The sequence below is a fragment of the Pelecanus crispus genome, chromosome 5 (genome assembly GCF_030463565.1).
Source record: "Pelecanus crispus isolate bPelCri1 chromosome 5, bPelCri1.pri, whole genome shotgun sequence".
Classification (NCBI taxonomy): domain Eukaryota; kingdom Metazoa; phylum Chordata; class Aves; order Pelecaniformes; family Pelecanidae; genus Pelecanus; species Pelecanus crispus.
Genome location: NC_134647.1, coordinates 61,041,334 through 61,064,020, shown reverse-complemented (window position 1 = coordinate 61,064,020; position 22,687 = coordinate 61,041,334). Strand labels below are relative to the sequence as shown.

Genomic DNA, 22,687 nt, shown 5'->3' with positions numbered 1-22,687 from the left:
TGTAGAGGTGCTGCCACACACTGCAAACCTGTGGAAGTCATGAAGTGACTTTTGGAGCAGGATCGGTACACCCAAGGGCTGGTGACAGCCACCCTCTGGGGTCGAGGCTGCATCCGTGACTGGGGCAGCTTTAAGAAGAAAAAGGAGGAAGATTGGAAGAAGCTCAAGAGATCTTTGCAACTGTGTGTAGGAGGAGAAAGAAAACAAAGTAAGAGTAGACAGGACAGCAGATAAAGTATTTGATGGCAGTTAGATTAAGTGCATGGAAGAAGTATGAAAGCTGCTGAGAACAGCAGTCAGCTACGTGATGCCTGTCAGGAGAAGGGGTGTACAAATCACAGCCTGACACTGAACGTGGCCAGGGAGAAATAACAAAACTGCCTGTAAGCAATGCAGAGTGTCCTGGAAGGGGGCAAGTGTGACCAAATGCAGCACAACGCAGAGTAGCAGCTGTGGCTGGAGCAGGGGTGGAACAGGGTAGAAAGCACACCATGAAGAGTGCTGTGCCCTATGCTGGCGTTGTGATGGAGTACAGAGAAGTAAGAGATGATAGCACGGGTAAAACACACTGTCTGGTTAATATTACTTTGAGAAAGTAGAGAAAAGTCTTCGTGGGACAACACAAGGAAATCTTTTTATCTGAAAAGTCAGATTTTGATAAAGACAACTAGAGAGTTTTTAAACAGAGGAATGCACCTATAGGTCCTGGTGTAACAGCCCAACTTTGCGGAAGTGAAGGAAGGGGAAATGTGGGATAAGGTGTGCAGGTATCTGTACTACATTGTCACGGGAAGAAATAACACGTAATGTTCTTTTAAAATCAGTTTTGGTTAGTGGTGGTGAGCGTATGCTACAGCTGGCTGCTGGAAATACTCTGGCATTAGAGAATCAGCAGTTGAGTGAGTTTAAATAAAGTGGAAGAATAAACCCCACAGACTTGCAACTACAGCTCTAATCCTCAAAAGGAAAATCTTTGGAGAATATAAGCTACTAAAGACAGCTGGGACAAGGAGCTGCAGTTTAATGTCAAGGACATTTAATGTTGCCTTTTACCAAAAGGAAAGAGATAGTATCTAGAAATTCTTTTTTGATCCCAGGCAGAAAAAAAACTTGCAGAGAAAACCTCTTAACAAAATGGGAAACCACCCCATGAAAGGCTACACAGCACAAGTAGGAAAATTACAAGGAACAAAAGGAATTGGCCATAAAGAAGCAATGTCTAGGAAACCGAGCTGGGCAGGGATGAAGGGGGAGCTGCCCAGATGTCCAGCTGAACGGCACCTTGGAAAGGAAACCGCAGCAAACCTGCTGCAAAATGCTCTTTAGCCCCATAGATACCTTAAGAAAAATTAAAGCACCTTTGTTCACAAAGGTAGGATAGAGAAATTAAGTATGGACCTAAAAATATTTTTTTTTGCTTCAGTTTTAGGAAAAGCTTGAAAGATGGTATTCTGAATAAAAAAATGGAAATGGAAATTGCTAGACCAAAGTTAAAGCAAAATTCAATCAGCTCAGGATACTCAGGTCAGAGGGATTTAAATACATTTGCGCATAAAATTGTCAAAACAAGAGTAAATTCATGGGGAGGGGAGGACAGCAGGTAGAGCAGGACTGGGAGTTACAGATATGTTCAGGGAGGGTAAGCACACACAACTACAACTTCATGGCATTCAAGGATTTAGAAAAATATGAGGTGAAAGGAGCTATTAAAGGATATAGGCAGGTAAAAATAAGCAAGTAAATAAAAACTGTCTATTAGTTTACTAGAGGCCAATTACTTGTAATTATTTGCCTAGAAAATTTCCTAGTATATGATTAAGGAACCGAGTAGTTATCAGCCACTGTTTACATGAACAAATGGGTATAAACCAAGACCAAATGCATTCAGAAATCTGAAGTGGATCTGCAGCCTTTATAGCCTTACTATCCTCACACTGCCTCCTCATCAGAACTTGTGCAAAGGAAAACCAACTCTGAGGAGGAGGAAACTCGATTAGTTTGTGGAAGGGATTACATGACGGAGCAGCTTGCCGTGTAAGGGGATTAGATTCACTGACCCAGGCGTCCTCCCAGTCCCAGCTTCTTAATAGCATAAACCAACCTTTTTTTTTCCCCAAGAGAATACAACAAACTCAGCAAAAGTAAACAATACGTTGTTTCAGTCTGTTGCCTGCAGAAAACCAGCCTACAAGCCTCTGAGTCTCAGATAAAAACCATACCACTACCCCCAAGCAAGCACCCCACCTCCTGTTCCTATCTCCCAAACCCACCAGCAACCAAAAGCAGACACGGAATGGCCCACAGTACACGCGCTGGAAATTTTTCATATCTTTCCATTTAAAAATGCACAGACGTTATAGTGGCGGATGCATCGTTACTACTTATACTGGCATACTTGAGTTCCAACATCCTTTTTCATGAGTTATGACTAGTCTGTCACTCTTTGCTGCTGCTGAAGCCACATTTCCCTGTCCACTGCTCACAGACTTGAGTTCACCGGCCATTTGGGACAGAGTATAGCGAGTCACAGACACAGCTCAGTGTAATTATATTGAAACATAATTGTTACGGCATCTCACAAAGAGTAAGATCAGTATTTTCCAGAATCCAGTTTCTCCTGTGGAATTTGCTACTTCGGTAACATGACCAATTTCATTATTAAACTGCAGTCTGTGAAAAGGGTTCAGAAATGTAACAGATCTCAAACTGCTGCATGAAGCTTCCGGCTGCAAAACATTGCAGTCTCATACAGAGGGGTCTGCCGATGAAGAAAAGAAAACTACCAAAATCTCAGTCTGCACTTGCAAATACTGTAAGTTTTCCCACATTGCAAGTTTAAGACAAAATTTATCTAAAAAGAAATTTAGTAAAACCAAAAATTGCTCACAGTGGTTAATGAAGATGTAATAACTGACACCTCTTTGGTGTTGCAAGTTAATTTATTATTTACAGAGCACTAGCACAGTCACAGTCCGGGCAGCGGGTGAGGGTCTCTAACGCAGCCCCCTTGGAGCTGTAGCTTACATACTGGTAGGACTTTTGTTCAAGATTTATTAAATCCGAGAAGGGAAAGGCAATGGCGAAGATATAATAGATGTGAAGTTTGGAGAAATCTGGAACGCCATGGGACCATGCCAGATGTATACCTTCATTTTCCTCTCTCTTTTCTCCATGCCTTGTCCTGGCACAAACACAAAGGAGAGAAGAGTGCTCATTATTTATTCCCATTCTCCTTCTTTCCCCTGCGCCCCCACATCAGCTTTCTGTATATTATCTATAAAAAATACATAGAACTTTTGACAACTTTCCTGTTTCTGGTACCTTGCCAAACCCCTCAGTCTTCATCTGCTGGTTCTGTCTCTGCATTTTATACAGCGAATTTACTAATTTTTCTAATAATAAATTGGAAATGACAAAACATGTCAAGCAACTGGACTCAACACTTGACATTCTTAGTCTGTTGAGAAGTTTTTTCTCCTGAAAAAATGATCTCCTTCAAGGTAACAGAAAACAAAGCGTCTCTGTGGATATCACTTCTGAAGCACAGTTCTGCTTGAAATATTGTAATTAATTCAATATTAACAATATTTAAAATATATTGTATATATTTTTTTCCCAGTGTATGAAGACTGTAAGGATAGCCTCTGCAAATCAAGGTCTTTAAAAACCACAAATCACAAAGCACAGACTTTTATTGACACAGAAGCAGTCCAGTACTGCTCCATATTAAGACAGGGAACAGACAGTGGCTCAACAATTCTATTTCTACTTACCAGCATCTCTGCCCAGACACGTGGCAGCCACCTTCTTCCTGCAGTCCTCAGCTGCAGACGTGGGAGCACATTTCTGCTGATGCTGGAGCTGGCGAACCAACATTTGTCTGTCGCTTACAGTGGATGTTAATGCCACCATAAAGACCATTTTGATCCATGAGGGAAGGATAATTCTTCAGCAATATAAAAATGACAATGCTCTTTTCCACTTCTCTGGAGCCCCCTCCCAGCACGAGCTCAGCACCAGCCCATCACTGGGACCATTACAGAAGAAGTCTTGAGCTAAAGCTATGAACCCAATTTTTTATTACAAAGATACCTTATTTTATCACTCTGCAGCTGCTCCAAAATGAAACTGTTTTGGCTGGAGCAATTCTTACTGTTAGGAGGATACCAGTTTTTAAAAATGAAAAATATTCTTTATTGTGAATAAAGCCATATGCCACACCCAAATTCTGTTTTTCAGAATAAAAAGCAATGCTATACAAGTCTGACCTATAATTTAATTCTTTGTATTCTTCACTATTACAGTGACAGAAAGTCTAACCTGTCTTACAATAACTGTGACAAACAGAAACTATGAAATGTTTTAATTGTTTTCTGTAGCCCTCAACATTGTAACATTGGTTTCTGCCATTCTTCAGGTATTTTGATCCCAAGTGTGAAATGACTGCTGGAACAAACTCAGGTTGCCTTTAGCTAAAGACTTATGTTTCTTGAAATCTCATTTTAGGATATGACACACACAAGAGCATAGAAATCCATTCTGCTCAATAGTATTTTTTTAGGAAGACTGAGAAGTCAGATACACAATCAAGAACACTCGATTTGACAAAACCATAGCATTGGCATATATTCTAGTTCTTTCTTTCTGACGTTATTCTAGTTTATGCTAGTATTTTGTAGTCTAGAAATTAATCACCAACACTCTAAACAGTTTCCCTATTTATATTTGGTTTAAAATCCCATGAGTTTTCTTAAGATAAATACAAATTATTTGAAAAGGCATGATAAGATGTTAATATTTACTATAGAATGGCATCTACATACACTGTGTAAGAGAAAACACAACTTTATGAGGTATTTTATTATAGGATGGGGGCAGGTGCTTACTCAATAGCAGTAACAGCTTATCTAACGAGAGTGCAATTTCTAGATCTGAGAAAGTGTCAAAACATGATGCTACCAGACTAGATCACTTACAGATCATAAGGAGAGCATTTTGTAACAGGAGAATACAAAAAGCTTGTTTCATTTCAGTCTGCATCAGTAAAATTGCTGGATTTTGCTGTAATAATATTTAGACTTCTCATGTGTTGGAGGAATCAATAACTGGTCCAAAATACAACTGGCAATTAAATGCTAACACATTAATTAATTAAAAAAAACCCCTCATAACTGTTTTCATTTATGACCTCTGATAATTAACCAGGCTTGTTTAATCTAATCTCCCCTGGGCTTTATCAGCTTTGGTAAAGATTAATGATTTATTTTGAAATAGAGGTCTTTAAGCCTAGGTAAGCCAGAGACTGAGTACAATGGTAAATGGAAAAACATATTAATAATAAATCTTTTGGATGGAAACTGTAAGTGGATTGGGTAGAGACATGACCTTAATTTATCCTGTGTCTTTTACTCACCATTAATAGTTCGCAATCACAATTTGAGCTCTTCTACAGCTTTGAGTTATTACACCTTAATTGCCTAGTAATTGTTTATTTTATTTAAATGGTTTGTTCTTCTGTTACAGGATTATAAGAATTTAATAGCTCAATGTCTATGAGACATTAAAAAATATAAATAATTATCAACTTGAAGTTTGAGACCTGAAACTGCCAGGTAGTTTACTCATTCCATCCTTCAGCATTCCTCACTGCTCTACACCTACAGTAGTTTGGTTTTGCTTGATAAGCAGGAGTTTTTCAATAAATATTCAAACATTTTTAAGGCTGTAGAAAACCAAGTCAATGACAACTTTTAGTGTACTCTTGTAAAAGAAGTCCAATGAAAGTTAAGTTTTAAGAGCACTCACTGAAAGGCATTTCTGTGGAGTACCAGGCCTGAGCACCACATGTGTTCTTAGCTGGCACACAAAAAGTAGTGACATGAATTTAAAGTTTTACTTAAAATTCTAATGGGATTTGATTTTATTATGAAAAATCAAAGAAAGATACTAAAATAACACATTGTTTTAACTCTGGAGACTACTAACATTATTTATTTAATTAATTTTTAATAATTTCCAGAATGAATCATCATATTCTAAGTAGCATGAACTATTTTATAGCATGAAAAATAAAAAGTTTTCAATATAATTTAATTGGGGGGGTGGGGGGGAGTGAACCAGTAACAAGCAAATATTATATTTCCATTAAAAACATTCAAAATAATATTGAAAATAAAGGTCATGCATTTGATATTCTTGCCAGTAAAAGTATGCAGTTTCTGTTCCCACTATCACAACAATTTCACGTCTATAACACGTTGGTATATGGTCAAGGCTTTACCTTTCACAGGAATGTCTATATTTTGAGGAAATGAATAAATCACGGAAATTTATCCTGAGCAAAGGGATTTTGGCAAAAGCACCCATTCATATAGCAGTCTACTTTTTGAGTATCACAAAAATATACCCACTAGTTTAAGGTCCCATCACTAGTACTGCTTTGCGCTAGTATTTACAAGCACTAAACTATTAAAAATGAAAAAGTAAAGTGCAACAGATTTCAAGGAACAGAAATAAATTTGAATAAATGAATAATAAAATTTTTCAGATTTATAAACCAAATTTGGACAATGAAATCTTTACAGATTTCAGAATGGATCTCAGCGTTCAACAGTCCCATGCAATGGGTGGCTGAAGAAACTCCTGCAAAGCAGGTCTAAGAGAAAAAAGTAAAACAAACGACGCAAAGGTTCACTCACATCAGGAAAGCAAAAAGTATTCATTCGTTAATTGCAAAGAAAATAGGGTTATGGGTAGTTTGGAGATGGCGAAGGTTACGTGCAGAGAGAAGCCAAGGAAAGGCAAAGAACTCCAAAAGCAGGTAGAAATATTTTGTTCTATGGCGAGTCCCACGGACGCCCTGGGTGTGTAGGGGTGTCTGCAGCCTTCTGAATGACCTCGGGATGTGGAAGAGATGCATAGTAGCAAATACGTCACCCGAGAGAGAAGTGATGCTCTGGATTTAAAAAGAAGGGAAAGGAACCAGCAGCTGCTGGTCAGCGAGGAGCTCTGCTTTTCTGCTGAAATGCCACAGGGATCAAAACGGTCTGGCCACCCTGGTATTAGGGACACACTACTTACTCTATGTAAAGACACATAAGGATGTTTTTTTTCCAAAGAAACTGAGGCCCCTTCAGATGCAGAGAAAGATTTTTACAGCATTGCATTCCTAGCCTAAGGACACCCACTGCAGTTTATGAAACATAACAATAACTTTCGTAAACGAAGAAAACCTCAGACAGCACTTTTGCATTCTAAGAAGATACATCAATAGGGCTCGTTTGATGTCAAATCGAAAAGCATTTCTCTCAGCGCTGTGTATCCAGTTACAAGACACTGTCGAGTATTATCAGAAATAAAACATAATAAAAGGCACAACCAATTTGCAGTCTCTGTTGAGGGCCTGCATTTATGAAGTCTTCGACATGGTTTACAATTTTTTTCCTATAACTTTTATTAGAAAAGCACTATTGAGGATACGATTTATTAAATTCCATTCCCCTGCACACTTGAAGCATCTCAATTTCTCAATGACTGGCTGCAGCCAGACCCACGGCGGACTGTCTGCCCAAAAGGAAAAGAAGCAGCTGTTGTTTTAACCACAAACACTTAAGGGAAATTTTTTGAAAGCTTCCTAGTGTAATCTAACCTGTCCCTGTGTTGCCTGACCACCCATTTCAACTTGTATGTTGTGCTTTGCCCATCATTCCATAAATGTAAGAATCTGCCATGGTCCCCTCTGTGTGACACACAGGCTCTCTGCAAAGCAGAGAGCACACCTAAATGTCAAGGGATGATCAATCAGCGCGTAGTAACCAGTCATGGAGATTCTCACAAAGGAAAAAGCCTTAAAATAAATTGAATGTTTTTAATTAAAATGAATGGTGGGAAAGGAATGGCTCTATTCATGAAAGAGAAAAAACATTTTAAGAGTTTTCTGAAATTGATCTCTAAATGCTTAATCAATGCTTCCCAGCCCGTTGCTCTTGTAAACCAGTTTATAGAACAGCGCTGCATAACCAAATTACAAAATGGACAAAGAAACAGAAAAGACAGACAACTCAATTGTCAGCAGTGCTACACTGAATATGACCTTCTGTTGAAGTCAAAGGTCTAATGAGGCTGCTAACGAGTCTGGCCCTTTCCTGGTGTCATGTCTCCTGTGTGCTGTCCATGCCTTAGGCAACAAAACCAGGGTGAAGCAAACAGAGAAACCTATTGAATTTCTATTTCCTATCAACATTTTAATTATGTCTACATCACAGAAGTTACATGAACTACAATGTTTTTATTTAGTTGTTCAAGTTATAGGATTATAAAGGATAAACAATATTTGCTCATTATTGCTTCTTTCCTATTTCAGATTTTTTCCAGAGAAAATCACTGCTTTAAAGATTTTTACAGCTGCTGACACCACAGCAAAATGAAGAAAAAGTGACAAAGTAGTTTGCATCCCTTTAGCTTGGTCTTTCATTCATATGTATAAATAGGAAGCTCATGAATAATGTAGATCTAGAAATCTGTTAGCATTTTTGCTGTTCAGAAACATATGATTAGCATTGCTCTGACTCCCAATAATTATATTCGTGTTCTCAGAGGTCATTCTTTAAATCTGCACAACTGTCGCTATATTTCTGGAAGTAAATAAGGCAAAATATACATTAGAGATGTAATACGACACATGCCATGGCACTACCTCCTTCCTGTGTGTACAGCAGTATGCCTGCAACTGCTAATACTTTTAAACAAATGCTTTTGCCAGGTTCATTATAATAGGCAGGTTTGTTAATTTTCTCCCACTTCTGAATATGCACAACTCCAATAAAAATAGCCTGGACGCAGGGGAATCTTCCCGGAGACACCTTCCTCTCCTACACAGCTCTGCAGCCCAGTTAAACCCTCTGCCAGCACCAGCGTGTTTTCACTCATGCTGCGCAAGGCTGGAGTATATTGTTAAGCCGTACTTCAGCTTCTCTTGGAAAGACCAAATGACATATAAAAACGCTTCTGCTTTCTGGCTGACTGCACCTTACCCGGGTGTTGAAAAGAGGTAGACTTGCTTTTTTCTGGCACACAGTGGAAGCTATATGCAGTCTATAGGAGAGACAGCTGACCTCAATATTTAAGACCTTTGATCAATATGTCCGGCAGCATTTACTCTGACACATGCACATTTGATCTGGGCTGTATAAAAGATTTGTGGGCTAGAAATGTTACAAAATGTTATACTCTGTAGCCAGGAAGAGTAATTCTATTTTTTCCCAGTTTTTTTTTCCATGGGATATCTTGCCATATTAAATTATACTGATATGATAAAGCTGAGGTTTTTTGTAAAGCTCTGCACATGCAGAAATGCCGGTTTCACTACTCTGGTGCAGTCAGAGGTATCGCGCAGCCATACATGTACTAAAATTGCATCATGCGTTTATGCTTTGGCTAACGTGAATAGTTCATTTCACTGGAGCAGAGCATGATTTCCAAATAAATATTATTAACTTGGGGTCAGACAGGGAGTCCACCTATAAGGATGCAAGTCCTGGTACACAAGAACCACATTCCTGCCTGTTCTCTCGCTGACTCGGAGCAGTGACCTGGGGCTGGGACCTCCATGTCCCATGGGCACACAGAGCAGCCTTGGGCTAAGGAGAAGTCCCCACAGCAGCAGGCGACTGAGCAACACATCGTCCCCATTATCAGCAAACAGGAAAACAGGGGAATCTGCCTGAGTTACAAGAGACCAGTAACTTGGACACAGGGAGCTGATGGGAAAGAGTTCGTACTAACGTCAGGTACCTAACCAAATCGCTACCATTTGTAGCTGATCTATAGGCCAATAGATAGTACCTGTGCAACCAGGGTCCATTACACCCTGAGTCAGCCCTTAGAGATGTTCCCCCCTGACCAGGGGGAACCTGGGTTCCTGACCTAACCACCTCCAGGTTAACCTCCGCTAGGGTTTCCCAGGTGAAAGTCTTCTCCTGCTGCTTGCAGCTCTTGGAATACAGGAATAGAGAACTGTTTCCGGAATAAAAGTCACATTCTCATTTATAGGCATTCTTGCCTGATCTATGTATTACTACTGTGTTTAGAGTAAGCACCCCAGCTCTGCAATCCTTGTATGTATATAACACATGCCTACAAGAACTAGATGCTGTTCAACTGCTCTGATATTTGCTTTCACTGGCACAGCAATTTGTGAGTAAGTTATTAAATAATTACTGTGTAATTATAGTTCTACTGATCCCTGATGAACTGAAATCCACAGACAATGCCTATCAAATGAATCATTACAAATCTCTATAAATTACATGGTGAAATGTGTGAACATCATGATGAAATTCACAAAACGTCTACAATTTCTGTAAAAGGAGACTTAATTAAGCTGGAGTTATGGCTGCACATCTCTATCCAGATTTTAAGAAGGAGCACATTATAAGATTTGACTTTGAACTTTCCAAGAGAAACAGAAAGCCACATAATGCTACAAGTCAGAGAAAAAAAGAGAGGAATACGATGGTGAACATTAATGTGGATTATTCCCGTTATAAATGAGTCATAGAAAAGTACAACTGTTTTTCATTTGGTACTAGGAAATAGGTAGAACATGAGACAAACAGTGCCTGGCTAATCTATAGAACAAGTCATCGTGCAAACACCCAGAGGAAGGAAATGCGTTTATTGCCTGGCAGCTATTAAAAGCTGAGATCAAGGAACAGAAGTCTGCTGCAAAGAGCCTACAAGAAAACAGAGGATCCAAGCACACACATCAATGGTTTGAAATAAACAACATGTACTTCTCAAAGGACTCATTTATCATCTCCCACAAGAGATTTAGATATATCAGACTGTGATAGCTGTTGTCAGACCCGATAACTTTTTCATGGTTAAGGTAGTGAAATTTAAAATATTAGATTATCTGTTATTTACATACCAGGATCCTGCCTCAGAAGATTACACCCAAAACAAGGAGGACTCCCTGCCAAGGTCAAAGGTAGACCTGCTCTTCTGCACAACTTGTTAAGGTAGGCATCATGCTACAGCTTAGAATCTCGTTGCACAGATGAACTACAATTAGCATATTATAAACATACTATTAGCATGCAAACCCTAAACATACCATTTCTGTAAATGGAAATATCTTTTCCATTCTTTTGGACACCAAATCCACCTAAACCTTGCTGAGATAACCCTGGACTGGCCCAACTCCTCTTGCAGTCCCTCCTCAGCACCAAGGATGCCTACGCTGACCCCTTGCTACATCGTCCTTTCACTGCTTTAATAACACACACAACAAACTGGCTACTTCTAATGTATTGAAGATGAAATAAATCTTCATCTGCAAAAAGACAAACAGGACTTCTTTTCTTAAATGCAAAACAATAAAAATCACCTTAAAGAAACCTAGAAACATGGGTAGCTTGGAAGAAGGCATTAGGTAGAGTTAGACCCAGGCCAATCGTTTCGTTAATGCTGACCACATACGCCACTTGTTAAACAGGATAATAAAATCAAACCAGCACTAAATACCTGGGTGAAATTGCGTTTTGTTTAGCTTTGCAGTAAGGTGTTCATTGGAACAGCAGAAAGAGAATTGTACTCAAGAGCTGCGTCTTCTTTTTTGACTTTTTGTATGGAGCAGACCTGAGGCTTTTGGTTTATTTCTTTAGCACTGAGGACAAATCCTTTTGATAAAGTCACTAAGCTTCATTGTTGAAATCATTTTGATTGCTTGCCCCACCACTCTCTATTGAAGACTGTTGCAGAACCCAGCTGTTCTAAAGGTTAGAAATCCTCCTCTCTCAGCCTGGATTTATGCATGACAAATTCATACCCATTCAATTTTTGGACCAGCTTCATCCCGCAGCCTAAGCAGTTATTTTCCCAAGCGGCACTTTATTACATTGATTTATGTGTAGAAACAACACTCTCCCAGCCTTTGCTTTGCTCAACCAGTATTGCGCAAATGTTTATTCAAAGACAATTTCCTTTCACTCTGACGTCATGTGCAGCATCAGAGCCGGGTGTCAGTTCCAAAACCCTAGGCAAACTGAGCAAAAATGAAGAGTTGTTAGCAGCTCTGTAACGAGCTCCAGCCACAGGTCCTTCCTGCTCTGCTGTGCTGGGGTGGCTGCAGCTCAGGCTGGCGTCAGACCTAGGACACAAGGTCAAACACACCACATTCCTCCTCACTCCCCTCCTTCCAAAACGACAATGTCCATCATGATGTGCTAAGAGAAAATGCATGAAAGTATTTTTATGCTCAAGAAAAGTCCCAGGCACTCTGGGAAAAAGTTTTTATAAATAGGGGAATGATGGTTCCAGTCCTTGGACTGGGAATTTTATTTAAAGTAATGCAAATTTTATAGGGTATTTTGTGTAACAACTATTAACAAAGACTGTAAAGACCTGAACTACCTTTCTCAGTTGCATTGACACTTGCATTTCCTGGACATGGTGATCTGTCTCCTTAAGTTGCACACTTAACTGTGGAACAATATTTACAGACCCCAGGAGCAGTTTTAGCACTGCTGGTTGTGAGTAAATGCTGAAAGGTCAAGAGTAAGCCTTTCATTTGCAAACAAAAATGGACTGGCTGCAAAATTTCTTTAGTAGGAGAACCATGTGTCTGATGGGTGACATACTGAAATTCAGACAGGATGATGACAAGTAGTGCAGGGAAACTTTAATCCTTTTTTCACATTGCATCCTAATTTAGAAATCTGCATTCAGGGCAAGCGTCTTGTTATTTTGCAAAAAGTGCTATTTTGCTTCAAAATGTCAACCACTTAGTCATTAAAAGTACTATTTTGAAACACACATATTTTATAAAATATATTGCTGTAATAATAGCAGAAATCTGTTTTTTAAACTCAGCTCTAGGTTAAGAAGAAAGGTGAAGAAGGTGAAGAAATGCACCTTGCTGAAGAAGGTTAAGAGCTGCATAGAGCTACCTTTAGCTGTAAAATCGTAGCTTTAAAAACATTAAACTCTCTATTGATATAGATAAGACATTGTTGGACCCTTACCCCAAAATTAGTTTCTCCAGCCTGACAGACATTTTCTCATATACTTGCAGCACTGTGGAAAGCTCAGCAATAGCATTAGGAAAGAAAAGTGCCTGGTACCAGATGTACATTTTATCGGCTAAATAAATAATAGCTGTACATCACTGCTATATTGTGATGTGCCTTAGTTTACAGTGTGGTTACTTCATGAGATCCGTTGCTTTCCCCTTCACATCCCCAATAGTTTAAAATGAAATGTTCTTTCACTCGGAATAGTATATTAACTGAGTAAATTAACAGAATTTAAATGATCAAATTCTCAGGTTTGTGTTTTATCTTTGAATAAAGTTCATGAAATCTAAATGCTGCATAGTCTAAAAATTGGAATATCTTTTTACAGGTCAATTTATAAGAAAAGGTCTGTAACAGTAACAGCACCTACTGCACAGTAAAATTCAGATTACTGTTGTTGGTGCTTCATAGCAGAACATTTTAAAGTCAAGGAATCAGCTTTTTTACTTGTGATAATATGTTTGGAAAAAAAGTATGTTTGTGAAAAATTTGTCATAGGTCTTTTTCATGAAGTATTTCTAATACTGCAAGCAATATCTAAGCATCTAACATCTAAGCATCGTTTTTACAATGAGGGTGGTGAAGCACTGGAAGGGGTTGCCCAGAGAGGCAGTGGAGGCCCCATCCCTGGAAACATTCAAGTTCAGGTTGGACGGGGCTCTGAGCAACCTGATCTGGTTAAAGCTGTCCCTGCTCCCTGCAGGGGGGTTGGGCTAGATGGTCTCTAAAGGTCCCTCCCAACCCAAAGCATTCTATGATTCTATGATCCGATGCCAAAGTTTTTCATCTGAGGTTTGGAAAAGCCCTGAGAAGACTGAGCTTTTCTACTCAATTTATTATTTAAAAGCCAGTCAAAATCTCAACATATAAACCTGGAGGTGGAAATATGGATAACATTAATTTAGTTCTCTACCTCAGCATTTTGTTACTTATGTGATTCGGTACAGAGGCTAATTAGTGTTTATAGTGTGGGCTCACTGAAAAAGCTCACAGTTTTAAATCTCTGAATCTAGTTTTAGCTTTCTTACAGCAAAAAAAGGAATTTTTTTTCTTTCTAATTTTCTTCAGTTCACAAACTGTTCAGACGATTAGGAACATATAGCAACTGTCAGGAAAATGTAAATAAAAGCTGTGGAGATAATCTCTATTATTTTTAGTAATCTCTAAATTAGAGGACACTTGACATGATAGGAGTACACATGTTTTTCAGATAAATTTCCTTTGGTTTCAAGCAAGTGCTTTTGTTAAATAACCTAGAATTTATTTGGTAAATTATCTCAGTTATGGCATTTTCCAAACTGTCAGACTATTTGCTTAAATACTGAACCTGGTTTCAAAATCTCTTCTATGATTTTCATGAAAATTCTTGATATCCTTGATCAATAGCTAATTCCTTTTTAAAGCCCCATGAGCTTTGGTCTCAACAACTTGTTATGAAAATAAGTTCTACACTTAATAATATTTTAATGAAGAAGTGCTTTGCATTAGGTTTAAAATTTGCCACTGATTAGTGTAAGTGAAAGCTCTCCAGGGCTTGTTTTATGAGAAAACTTCCTAATACACCTTCTCTAGACTAGCCAATATTTCAATAAGCCTCTTTTCCTTTAGAAGATAGACAGTAATAATCTTTAATCTCTTGACATGGGAATTTTTTCATTCTTTGTTTCCTGTCACCCATTTATGAACCTCCCCCCCCTATTCTGCAAAATTTTTGAGGCCAAGGCTGAAGTCTGTATTCCAGATTGAGTTGTAAAATATATTTATATTGTTACATTATAGAACTTTTAGTTTTCATCCCATTTATTATACATGGTATTCTTTGGATTTTCAATTTTTCTAAAAAGGTAATTTACTTCAAGGTTTTCTACCTCTTGAAAAGAAACACAGGTTAAAGAAGAGCTTTGCCCTTCAGTGCTCCTTGCCCTGTTCAGGGCACAGGCAGCTGCTGCCTTCAGCAGCGCACTTGTAAATAAGTTCCACAGGTGACCTTGAATGTTTTAATCATCATAATTAAATGATACCTAAAGATGAACATTTAGACATGCCTCTAGACATGCTTCAACCTCTCTGATTTATCCAGTTCAGTAAGAATATGTGTCTAAACATTGTTAGCTATGGTCATAATTGCACAATTTAAGAATATAGACACCAATGTATCAAAACATGACATAAAGGCAACTTCAGTAAGGATCCATAGCAAAGATCACCGGGGTTTTTGTTTGTTTCTTTTTTTTTCCCCCTCAAACACAGATACACCCTCAGGCTTTTAAAGTTTCTTCTAAATGTCAAGGAGAAACACATTATTGGTCTTGCTCAGATGGGTTATTTCTACCTCATCCTATCTCAGTTACTTATTGTCATATAATTCAGAATAAAGCTCAAGCTGGAAAATGGATTTAGAGAAAATTTCTCCTTAACTCTCAGTAATTGTTACCTGGAGCAGCAGTTGGCATCCATATGGAAGGATCTCACACCCAACATCTAACAGAATTATTACGACTTACATAAATGGTGGATTTGGCCATTTATCTTATTCGATATGAATATATGAATTTAAGGTCCTGAGTTTTTAACTCTGCTGGGCTCCTTGTCTCAGCAATATCTTATGAAACTAGTCCCCCAGGTGTACTTCTGATATAAAGAAAACTCTGTTTTACTTGTGCGCTGTTCAGCTGCATTGTACGTCTGCATTTCACCCTTTGCAAGAATGGGGAGAGAAGAAAGGTTTTCACCTTGCCTATGAATCCCATTGAGGACGGTTGAAAGTTTTCAGAGAGTTGTTTTCCACTGGGAACATGATCACTCAGTTAAAATGCCCTGGATGAATACACCTTGGTCTTTGAGAAAGGTTCCCGAGGAACTATCTCCCAGATTTATAACCCTGCCGCTCTAATTCTCTGAATTTCAACACACTGATCAGGAGGTGGGTGCCTGTCCCAGTCTCCATCCCCAGGACAGGTCCTTTCCACCATGGATCACCTCTCCTGTAGCAGCTGGTCCTATTACGCCATCTTGGATGTGGTAAGCAAAACTGAGGACTTAGACCAGAAGACCCACCAGTGAAGATAGAGCACACACAGAGGTGGGAAAAGAAAAAAAGAAAAATCACCTTCGCTCTGTAACAGAAGAGGTACACCACAGATGTTATGAGCTTCGAGATAGGACAATGCATCACGCAAAGATTTGGCTTGGTTTTATAAAGGGTATACCATGAAACCCTACAGGTCTGGACCTGGATATCCCTTGCAGCAGGTCAGAAGCCGTAAGAAAGCATGGTGGCTCAGATGTGTCACCACACCTTTACAAATGCTTTGGAAGTTCCCAGAATGGATTTCAAATCTGCTCCCTGTCCATCACCTCTCCTGAGATGTGGAGAAAGACACCTTCCTGGCACACTCAGCAGGAGCAGTATGAGCAGATGAGGGCAATGACTGCACCCCTGGGGCAGACCTGGACAGGACTCCCCCAGTGAAAAACTAGGTCCATGGAACCAGTTCTCTGCACAGTGATGTCTACAGGAGACTTTGGGCTTGATCCAAACATTGTTAAATCAACAAATATCTTTTGACTGACTGCAGCAGTCTTTGAAAAGGCTCCCAATGGGTACAGGAATTTTCATTTAAATTTTCTTTATATATCTATATAGATATATCTATATAATTTTTTTTTTTTTTTTGGTGCAGACCAGCCCGCCTGGCTGCGACATAACACAGAACTATGCAAATTTAAGTTTGATTTGCTTTGCAGGCCAGTATTTGAGAGATAAAATAGTAAAATCTTTCTTAGGTAATTGGACAACAGCTGAAATGGTGGACATAAAGGGAATTTCCCCGAAGAATAAATTTATTTCTAGGAATGTCAAATTTGGTAGGCCAGGCAAAGCTATCGAGCTAAAACTTAGCAGAAACCTGTCGCATATCCAAATACACTAAAATACGATTTCTCAGTCAATAAAAAGAAACTGCTGAGTTTAACAATGGTATGAAACTATTTGAACAGAAGACAACCGAAGCAGTCTTTGCACAATAACTAAAAGCTAAATTACTGATAATAAGGACCACCTGCAGCAGCGCCAGCCTTGCAGGGCCTGCACGCATCCTGGATGGTACGGGACAACTCCTGCGGGAGGTCCAGAGGTCCGTGCCAGGGAGAGGTGAGAATGGCCAGTGATGCAGCCCAGACCTTATCTGCATCAGGGGAATATTATTCCAGGCAGAATAACAAATGCTCATCCTGAAGGAGGTCTTGGGCTGCAGCCAGGGCCATGCGCTGGGCACAGGGGGAGCACGTCGAACTGAGTGCCCCGCAGACGGATCTGCTGCACCACTAACCTGAGCAGTGCAGCTGCTGCCACCGGATCCCTGCAGCACAGCTGCATTGCATGGCCCCTTCGCTCTAAATACAGCTCCAGAAAGGCTGAGTTTGAGATGTTCACATCCCAGCTCCTGGATGTGTTTGGGGCAAAAAAACAGAAAAAGGAAAAAAAAAAAAATAAAGGAAAAGAAACTAAAGCTTGCTAAAGCTGGAGGAGTAAGGGCATAGAAAAACCCTTAAGGGTTCGGAACAGTCACTTCAGGAATATGACTGCAGCCCAGACATCAGACAATATTAAATTATTATTGCAAAATGGTGATGGAAGGGTACCTGTCCCAGCAGCAAGCTTGGCCATCCTGTCACCACTGTTACAGACGATGGTAGTGCAAACACATATATTTATCAGTATATAAAGTTACCAATTTTGAATCATTCCCTTGCTCATTTCAGGAGAGGCTTTTATGAACTTGGAGACAATTATTTTGCCATGGCACTGCCCTTCCCTCCCTCTGCCCAGATCTTGTTTCTTCTTAGTCCTGAGAAACCCTGCTCTCTCTTCTTCCCATGGTGACTATGATGGGTGGAAACAGGCTTCAGCTGCAGTAAAAAAAAGTCTGGTTTAAATTTGAAGGAAGAGTTGCTAATGCAAGAAAGAAGCACAGCTACAACCTGACCACGATGGGTCACTATGGATTGAGGGGAGCAGGTCCAACAGCTGCCAGGAACAACGATTAGCATCATGAGCCTGCCCTCGGTCAGATGACTGAGATGAACTCTGAAGTCTTAAGTCCCCTTAAGCCTAGTTTTTCTTTGATTTTCATGACTTGGCATAACAGGAAATGACCATGGAAAATGGTTGCCTGTCCCATTATTTATAAGATGTGTCATAGCAAGGCCATTACCACTCTGCACATACCCTTGATACCTCTGGGTATTTGATGTTCCAGTAGAAGTACTGTAGTAGAACACTACACCAATTATACATAGTGCCACTGAGGAACGTGCATATTATTACGTTATGTGCAATTTACAATGAATTAATTTAAATTTTTGGAAAAATATTAACTTTTTTTTGCATTTCATACATGAAACCTAATGTATTAAAAATATTAATACAGCAGTTTAATTGGGAATCTTTATGTAGGAACCAGGACACAATGCAATCAACACATATAAATTGAGGGCATGGTCTGGTGCTTCCTAGCATGTAGAAATGTTTGAGACAAGATTATAAGCATGTTGCACTAACCATAAGTTCACAGTTGGATGCTTATTCAATAAAGTAGTTCTGTTTAGCTGCCGCAATTAATTTAGCACAGAAGATACTACCACATCTCACACACCTTGCTATACTCCTCCTCCTTCCAAATGTCAGTACTGACCTTTTCTGCAGCTCTTCACAATTATTTACGTTTTTGAATTACTGACAATATATCTAAGATTTCTGTATAAACCTGAACATCAGTAACACCTGTGGATCATATAACCAGCCATTTAAAGGAACTAATTTCTTTGGCAGCTGTTAGTAATGGACATGAATGCTTCCTCTGTACTGCAAGTTTTCTTAAGAAAGGTACCACTTACCAGACAAATTATTTATAGTATTTCTAAAAATACTAGGGAACGTGTAGGAGGTGCTCTTTAGAAAATAAAAATAATACCTTTACTTAAGAATAAACACACACATATCTACTAGAGAAGTAATGATTATTTTCATCTTTGCAAGATGATGGCTTACATGAATCCAGACTTTTGTGGATGGTATGTCTTCAGGGGACAGACAGATCACACATGTAGCAGTGAATTTAATGCCTCTATGAACACTCTCTTAAGTAGATTTGTAGTTTCTATACATGTATAGATTAAATCTACATGCAGATTAAAAATGTAGGACTTCAACAACCACTCAGTTTCCTGTCCTAATTTAACAAGTGCTCAGGCAGAGGAGAGAGGACATGAGGACAGGCTTGCAGAGGCGTGGGGTTGGCGTTGTACCCCTGACCGAGCCAGGATACTAAAATGATGCACCCTACAACCTGACATGTACGGCCTAGAGCTCTGGTGCCATGGAGCAGAGATGAGCTCCTTGCCTAAGCCAGGGTCTCCAGCAGCTCATCAAGGGCTTGTGGTAGCAGCATCTCACTCCACATCCCACTCAGGGAGTGGGGGCTGAGTTCCACCTTTATCCTCATCCATGAAAGGCAGGAAAAACCTTCTGCCACAACTCAGCTTGGATAAGAGAAAGTAAGAAATCCACTACCAACTGTAGCTCCTGGCCAGGAGAGTGCAAGGACAGGAGACACCTTGGTAAGGATGTTGCTGCTTTAGCAGCGATAGAGACCATTTCTGTTTTTGCTGCTTGAGAAAAATGGTTGAATAAGGCTACCTCAGTGCCAATGGTTAATGATAACTCCCTCCCCTCACAATGGCCTTGCAGATTTATTTGTAGGAAAATGCCTTTTGTCTTGAATTAAGATTGTGCTAATTTAAAAGCAAAATCTGTTTAATTAAAAAAGGGCTATTCTATTCCCTGTTGGCTCCTCGCCCCTGTAGATGGAACCTCTTACCCTGGGTGCACATCATAACGCCTCATCTCCTGGGTTTAATGAATCAGCAAATCCATACTTTATTTACAGGGAAGGACTACATTCTTCTTTGTAATCACCAGAAATTCTGGGAAAAGCCAGCATAGGCAGTGCTAGACATCTGATCAATTAGGCCCATAGATGGCAGGATGGGACTGTCCAACAAACACTGTTCATGTGGGTGCTCTGGGAGGATCATGTACTTCTTACGCTTACCCACAAAAACCAACACATTTGGATGATGCAGAGGACTTAGCCATGAATAATTAGCAAATTCCCATTCATTATTAATTTATTGGAATGACTGCTTCTCTGTAATTTTCCCACAAGGCTCAGTCTTTCTATTTTACAGCTGCTGAATTTATTATTAATAGCTAGATCTTAGACATGGCCAACAAGTCTTCAGTTAGGGATATTGTAAATTTTGTTACATTTGCAGGATCTGGGATGTTCATAACTCCCCAAACGTGAGGTTATTCTGCAAACTGATCTGGCTATCTCACCCCAGGACAGAAGTGGTTCTGGGTGACCTTCTGCTGGGCAACCTCAGCTCACAGCAGCAGTGGGGTTGTCCTCTGTCTGCTGGCCATGGGTAAGCAGCCATACTCCAGACAAGTTCTCCTCCTGCCCCATCCATCCCACAGGCATTGTTAAGTACAGCTCTGTTAATCTACCATCTCCTTCGCTCAGTCCATGTCCGCAGCCACACAAAGTCAGCTTTTACCTTGTCCTGACATCCCTTTACTGGCTTTATAACTTTCTATTAGCTCAAGGTTGCCTTTATGGATCACAGAGAGCCAGAGCCCTCTTGGTAGTGGAAAAAATAACCCTTTTTCTGATATCCTTGAGTTTTATATCTGCATAGGATGCAGACACCAATAACAGAGAATATGATTAGCTCTGTTCCCGAGAAAGGCTCCCAGCTGTGCACAGCTACGATGTCATTTATCTATTACACGGGGATGTGAAAAGAAAGAAAATACAGACTTTCTAACTCTGCTATAAACAGTTTTCTTAAAAAAAAAAAACCCAAGAGCAGACAGAAACAGCCAATTAGCAATTACTTAGCAATACTGGGCAAGGTGCCAATACCTAACAGCAGAGGTGTGCAGGCTTCCACACTCAGGATTTGAAGCGCTCCCACTGTAGCTGCGCATTGTGACAGTGTTTTAATAAAACCCCTGGTGTCTATGTGCACCTATTGTGGTTTCACATGGGAATGCAGCAGGGCATGCGGAGGGGCTCCCGAATCGCGGCCGTTACTGGAAGCTGTGCTAATGATACTATTCCAACTGCCCCGCATCTCAGACTGTATTGCACCAATGCAATTAACAGTTTAAAATACACGCTGGAATAAGACATCAACATCTAATTTTTAACATCTGTCAAGTAACATGATGATCAAATTATACATAACCCTATATTTGACTATCAAATGTTGCTACCAACCATTAACTGCTAACACTTCCCCCACACATACCTGAACTAGTGCATATGTTCAGCTATCATTGCCAACAAAATAAAATGTAAGTAGTGTTTCACAAGAGAAAATTCTCTCTGAAGTATTAAGGAGTCTTCACTTGATAAGTTGCTACCCTGTGATTTTTTTTTGTAAATTTTTTTTCTTTTTTTAAAAGTGATACTTTTTCTAGATAACATTAACGAAAACTATGAGCAAGGAAAAACTCCACCAAATGATCTTCATTCCCAACTGAAATCTAGATCACTACCTTTTAGAAACCTTTCCTTGTTTTGACTAGATTAAAAAAATCACAGTATAAAATAAAGACATTTCTTCTTGATCTTTCAGTCAAACCTCTGAGCTAACATCACCTGCATATTTCGTTCCATGAGGTCAGGATCAGACCCAGCTTTCACTATTTTCTCTCGGACTGTTCTGTTTCACACATCCCATCTCTTTCCTGATGGAGAACATCTATTTTTATGATTTGTAACAATGATCTTGGTACTTATATGACATTTTCAACCTCTGCATCTCAAAGTGCTTTTTAAGCATGGCTACATGGTACCTCAACAATTTAAAACTGATAAAATCCTGGTGGCAACTAAAAAACAGATTCAGCTCTGTTCTGTTCAAAATTAAACCGAACCTTTATTTTACCTTCTCTGAATTACAAATACACCAAATACTATCTGCTTCTGGCATAATATTCCTTTGTTTTCACTCCTTGCATTTTCTGTTTAAAATAAGTGTAACATTGTTTCCACTTCGTTAATGATTTCTCAAATATTAAATAAAATGGTAGCAAATGCTATTTTCTGCTTATTATGTCTCTTCTGCAGTAATTTAGAATATCCTGACAATATATATCATACAGGAAGTGTATTCAGAAGTAAGTTTCATAGTTAGAAGGCAATAACCCCAGGATTTAAGCAGCTGAAAAAATCTACATTTTCACTGAATAATTAATATCTTTATGTAGAGAAAAGTATGTAGGATATATTCTAAGTTTTGTCTTTCAGTTTTATCACTATTAGAACAGATTAGCACTGAAGTTCAACTATGAACATCTTCAGATGCCACTAACAGATGGCTAGATATTCAACAAATGTGAAATACTACAAATTCACAGATAAACATATCTTTCAAGCAGGACATTTGAGACCCATTTTACGTAACCTTCATGCTAAAAATCTCAATGCTTTGCTTTGCCTATTACAATGCTTATTGTCTCTTCCGAAAGATTTAAC

General features: G+C 39.3%; 1 protein-coding gene across 1 annotated transcript in view; it reads right to left on the bottom strand.

Moving 5' to 3' along the window:
* Positions 1–22,687, bottom strand: part of NEGR1 (neuronal growth regulator 1) — a 301,725-nt gene that overhangs the window by 33,317 nt on the left and 245,721 nt on the right. The window lies entirely within an intron of this gene.